General features: G+C 50.2%; 1 protein-coding gene across 2 annotated transcripts in view; it reads left to right on the top strand.

Moving 5' to 3' along the window:
* Positions 1 to 3,667: 3,667 nt before the first annotated feature.
* The window catches only part of SGMS1 (sphingomyelin synthase 1), a 286,284-nt gene continuing 283,951 nt past the window's right edge, over positions 3,668 to 6,000 (top strand). For both annotated transcript variants that reach the window (XM_056530042.1, XM_056530043.1), the window contains exon 1: positions 3,668 to 3,856. The gene's annotated coding sequence lies outside the window, so the exon portion shown is untranslated. The remainder of the gene's footprint in view (positions 3,857 to 6,000) is intronic.

Here is a 6,000-nt window from a genome sequence, read left to right as displayed (position 1 = left end):
TGGCGGAGGTTTACAGTGAGTTCCCTGCTAGGAATTTGCGCTGCGGCAAAAAATTTGCCGCAGCTTATACTTGAAGCAGAAAACTTACTGTAAGTCTGCCCGTGTGAATGTACCCTGTACGTTCCCATGGGGGGGGGGGGGGGCAAACCTCCAGCTGTTTCAAAACTACAACTCCCAGCATGTACTGACAGACCATGCAGGCTGGGAGTTGTACTTTTGCAACAGCTGGAGGCACACTGGTTGGAAAACCTTCAGTTAGGTTCTGTTATCTAACTCAATATTTTCCAAGCAGTGTGCCTCCAGCTGTTGCAAAACTACAACTCCCAGCATGTACTGATCACCGAAGGGCATGCTGGGAGATGTAGTTATGCAACAGCTGGAGGGATCGCAACTACAACTCCCAGCATGCTGGGATTTGCAGTTTTGCAACACCTGGAGAGCTACAGTATAGAGACCACTGCAAACTGTGGCCCTCCAGATGCTGCAAAACTACAAATATCAGCATGCCCAGACAGCAAACAGTTGTGTGGGCATGCTAGGAGTTGTAGTTTTGCAAGATCTGGAGGGCTATAGTTCAAAGACTACCATATAGTGGTCTCAAACTGTAGCCCTCCAGCTGTTGCAAAACTACAACTCCCAGCATGCCCAAACAGCTGTCTGGGCATGCTGGGAGTTGTAGTTTTGCAACATCTGGAGTGCTACAGTATAGAGACCACTATATAGTGGTCTCGGACTGCAGCCCTCCAGATGTTGCTAGGCAACTTACCGGCTTCCGTTGGATCCAGGGAGCCTGCTGCAAATCATCGTTGCCAGCCGATCTCCGACACCGATCGTAGTCCGCAGTCTCCGCAGATCGGTAAGTGGACTCTGGCTCCGGTCCCTGTCGTTTCCCCGTTCTGCCCCGCCTATTGTGGGTGGGCAGGATGGGGAAAACGAAAGTTAACCCCCCCGATCTGCTATTGGTGGTCGCGTCTAGACCACCAATAACAGGGATAGGAGGGGTGGCACCCCTGGCACCTCACTCCTATCTCTTCAGGGGGATTGTGGGTGTCTTAGACAACCGCGATCCCCCTTATATTCCGGGTCACCATAGACCCATAATGACCCGGAATTGCGCAAATCGCAAGTGTGAATTCACTTGCAATTTGCGCCGATCGCTGACATGGGGGGTCTGATGACCCCCCCCTGGGCATTTGCGTGGGGTGACTGCTGGATGCGAAATTCCCACGGACGTATGAGTACGTGCCTGGTCCTTAAGACCCAGGGTGCAGGGACATACTCATACGTGCCTGGTCCTTAAGGGGTTAAAGATGCGCCCCTGTCTACATAAGGCCTAACAGCTGACAATCTATATCAGAGCAAAAAGCAAGCCATTAGATGGAAGGAACTGCCTTGGTAAACGACCTTGGTAAAAGACGTGACCAAGAAACCAATGGTCACTCTGGTTGAGCTCCAAAGATCCTATGTGCAGATGGGAGAAGCTTTCAGAAGGTCAAACATAAGTGCAGCACTCCACCAATCTGCCTTTATGGCAGGGTGGCCACAAAGAAGCCTATACTTAGTAAAAGGCCCATGAAAGGCCCACTAAGGACTCTTAGGCTGTGAGAAACAGCCTCTGGTCAGTTAAAACTAAGATTGAACTTTATGGCCTCAATTCTAAGCTTCATGGCTGAAGTAACCAGGAACTGCTCCTCACATGCCTAATACCATCCCACAGGGAAGCATGGTGGTGGCAGCATCATGCTGTGGGGGCTTTTTCAGTGGCGGGGACAGGGAGACTAGTCTGGTTTGAGGGAAAACTTAAAGGGGTACTCATAAGATGTCTAATCGCGGGGGTCCCACCGCTGTGGACCCCCGGCAGTGGCAGCGTCCGGAACACAGAAGCTTGGAGCTTCCGCATTGGTGACGTCATGCCATGCCCCCTCCATTCATGTCTCCTTCCTGCTGATTTCAGGACTCCACTGCGCAAGTGCTGGCTCCTGTCTACACCCGGAAGCCGCTTCAGTGCAGTGGAGTCCTGAAATCAGCGGGGAGAAGAGGGAGATGATGAGGGAGAACATGAATATTCATAAGCTAGGCGGTGCTGCGGGCCAGGCAGCGGTTACGATACAGTGCCAAATGAAGGCAGTAACCCCGCCCATGCCAATTAGCAGCTAATTTGCATTTCAAGAAGAAAGAAGATAACGGGAGAACTCCGCGGCGGATCCGGGCATGGTATGCATCAAACTGATCCGCACCCCCCGCACTACCAGCCAGTACCACTGGTTAGTGCAGGGGGAGCAAGCTGACAGTTTTCCTTTAAGTACCAATTTAGCATTGTTTAAGCACAACAGCATACCTCAGGATTGTTGCTGACTATGCCCATCACTTTATGACCACTGTGGACCCATCTTCTGATGGCTACTTCCAGCAGGATAATGCCCCACATCACATCATCTCATACATGGCAATGAGTTCACTGCACTCTAATTAGGGATGCCACCTGGCAGGTATTTTGGCCACCATGCCGGTATTTTTATATTAAAAATACCAGCAATGCAATGGCCGGTATTTATCCAACCAATCCTCCAACTCCTGGAATGTTGCACCATATACTATACCAGTGTTTCCCAACAAGAGCGCCTCCAGCTGTTGCAAAACTACAACACCCAGCATGCCCGGACAGCCAATGGCTGTCCGGGCATGCTGGGAGTTGTTATTTTGCAACAGCTGGAGGCACCCCTGTTGGGAAACACTATACTACTATATAGTCCAACATGCTGGGAGTTGTAGTTTTCATTTGGGGCAGCTGCTGAGCTACAGGCTGTATCATGGCATGCTGGGAGTTGTACTTAGTAACTAACTTCCAATTTTAATTAAAAAAAGCAATCAAAAAGTCCCATCAAAACAAAAATGGTACCATTAAAAACTACAGATCGGGCGCACAACAAGAGAGCCTCATACAGCCCGTATAAGGAGAAATAAAAAAGTTATAGGGGTCAGAATAGGACAAAATGCGCCCCCCCCCCCCCCCCCCGCAAATGTGTATCCTGTGATGTCACGCATATATATAATTAATTATGCAAATTAGCATGGCCAGTATTTTTTGCATCCAATAGATCACCTATGGGATGTGGTGCATAGGGAGATTTACATCTTGGATGTGCATAAATCTGCAGCAACTGTTTGATGCCATCATGTCCATATGGACCAAAATCTCTGAGGAATGTCTCCAGCACCTTGTAGAAAGTATAACAGGAAGATTAAAGACATAAGGGAGTTCAATCCGGTACTAGCAAGGTGTACCTAATAAAGTGACCAATGGGTGTATTATTTCTAGTTCAGACTATTCAGGGTGCACTGGAGGCCATGTCATTCCATCAGATGGCTGCATCCATTAGACATACAAAGTCCATAGAGCACTTATGTGTTATGCAGCACAGGAAGCTCTCCACCCCCTCTGCCTCGATACAGAAGTGTCTGCCTTCTCCCTGATCAGATGTGCAGAGCTCTTCTATGATCTCCCATCACATAAGCTGCACTTCCAGCTCATTGCCGCTAGATGGTGTCAGACTTCCCGGCAGGATGTCACTGCTCGGCTCTGCTGCAGGTGAAGTCGCTTGCCGCTAGGTGTCGCCAGACTTTTCCAGGCAGGACTATATGTGCTGGGCTCTGCTCTTGTTGTCATCACGGAGTCTCCTAGTTTGATAGTAACGCTGTGGATTGTGGGCAGGAGAGATCACAGCCGCCCTCTCCCTCCACCCACACTCTGGGGAGCCCAGTGGAGAGATCCTTTAAGTGACCCGCCCCCCCAGCATCTGCCAGGGCATCCGTCCATCTATCCGCCGGGCATCCGGAGCTGCAGCTGCTGGCACAAGTGAGTACCCAAGCCGGGCAAGGCTGCCCATGTCCCGGACCGGTGGAGCCTCAGGCTGCTGGGCATGGTGCTGGCTGCAGGGCAGGATGGTGAGATTGACAGCAGCCAGTGCTGGATGTGTGCACCGGGTACATTCAGGGGTGATGGGCAGTGCCAGGGGTGACTGTCATGGGGTGGTAGGAGCAGGCTGGTTCTGATAAAGCTGTCTCTGCCAGGATAGGTTTCCTCCATTCACTCTGATCAGGGTGAAGCATATGGGCATGGAGCTGTGAACCCACTGACCGGGCACCTACATATTCCCTGCCATCCACACTGACACTACTGTAAAATGTGAGTTGTAGTCACTGACCGCATTAGGATATTTATTCTGACTTAGGGGCAACTCTCACAGGTGTCCTGAGGAACTCATCTGTGTGCAGGGGTGGGCACAGCTGGCACAACAACATAACGTGGGTCCCTTACCATCAGTATAGATGCCTCCCCCTCCAGCATATCTCTAACAATCCAATGCAGGAGACATGAACTGGCCCTTACCATTAGGAAGTTGGCAGTGCACATGGCATGCCCACCTGCCTCTATCACCTGAAGGAATGGAATCTTATATAGCAACTGGTCCTTAAAGAGAATCTGTGGACAACCCCAATTTAGATTAAGGGTGCCCGATGACACCTTTTTTAGGCCGCGTTCACAGGGCAAAACTTCTGCCCTGACTTCTGCATGAATTTATAGCCAATACACTTCAATGTGATTCCGCTGTCCCATTCACACAGCAGAATTTCTGCTGCAGGAATTTCATTGAAGTGAATTGGCTGTAAATTCATGCAGAATACAGTGTGAACATGGCCTTACAGTTTTTTGATACGCCCTCCTGTTCCTGAGATATGAAGGTTTATAGCATGTTTGATCATTTAGGTAATCAGTCAGATGGGCACGAACTTCATTTTAATAATAGGGCGGGATTATACAATCAGGGAGTGTGAATGCTTTACATTGAGGGGTACCAAATCACTCCTCCTGCCTGCATAATCCTGCCCTATTATTAAAATCAACAGGAACCAATCATCAGATTTTACCATGTATAACGATTGGCAACGCATTTATATGTGGTAAAATCTGTATCCTCACTGGGGGATGTATTTGCCTCCAGGGATGGTGAGGATACGAAGATATAATGTCCCCCCTGCAAGTAGTCCCTGTTGCTCTGGACATGGCCAAGGACAAGCAGGGCTCTGTACACTGAGGACAAGCGGGGCTCTGTACACTGAGGACATGCGGGGCTCTGTACACTGAGGACATGCGGGGCTCTGTGCACTGAGGACAAGCGGGGCTCTGTGCACTGAGGACAAGCGGGGCTCTGTGCACTGAGGACAAGCAGGGCTCTGTGCACTGAGGACAAGCGGGGCTCTGTGCACTGAGGACAAGCGGGGCTCTGTGCACTGAGGACAAGCGGGGCTCTGTGCACTGAGGACAAGCGGGGCTCTGTGCTCCTGGCTCATACATCAGGATTATTGACAAGCCAGGAGCCTGCACAGAGCCCTGCTTGTCCTCAGTGCCCGGAGCCCTGCTTGTCCTCAGTGCCCGGAGCCCTGCTTGTCCTCAGTGCCCGGAGCCCTGCTTGTCCTCAGTGCCCGGAGCCCTGCTTGTCCTCAGTGCCCGGAGCCCTGCTTGTCCTCAGTGCCCGGAGCCCTGCTTGTCCTCAGTGTACGGAGCCCTGCTTGTCCTCAGTGTACGGAGCCCTGCTTGTCCTCAGTGCCTGGAGCCCTACTTGTCCACCCTCACTTCCTGTATTTGGTCTCCTCATAGACACACGCAATAGCTGAAGGGACAAAAATATACACTTTTTGTAACCAATATATATTACAAATATACATATAATGGTATTATCTACATGATATCAAAAGTTTTTGTTGGCAACTGGTACACTTTATCAGTCCTATACTTACCTGATGGCAGAATAAGTCCTGGGAGAGAAGTAACCAGCGGACGTGCTGCTTGTGGTTAACTTTTGGCTTTTCTTTCTGTTTCTCTATAAATTTTATTTGTTCCAGACCTCTAAAAAAGTGGTACACGGTGCAGCAGAATCCCATTGAAAACCATGGAAGGCTGCTGCACCAGAATTTCCGAGCTAAATTTTTTTCGCTGGA

This window comes from Hyla sarda, chromosome 7 (assembly GCF_029499605.1).
Source record: "Hyla sarda isolate aHylSar1 chromosome 7, aHylSar1.hap1, whole genome shotgun sequence".
NCBI lineage: Eukaryota > Metazoa > Chordata > Amphibia > Anura > Hylidae > Hyla > Hyla sarda.
The sequence above is the reverse complement of the archived record's forward strand: the minus strand, read 5'-3'. Positions and strand labels throughout refer to the sequence as shown.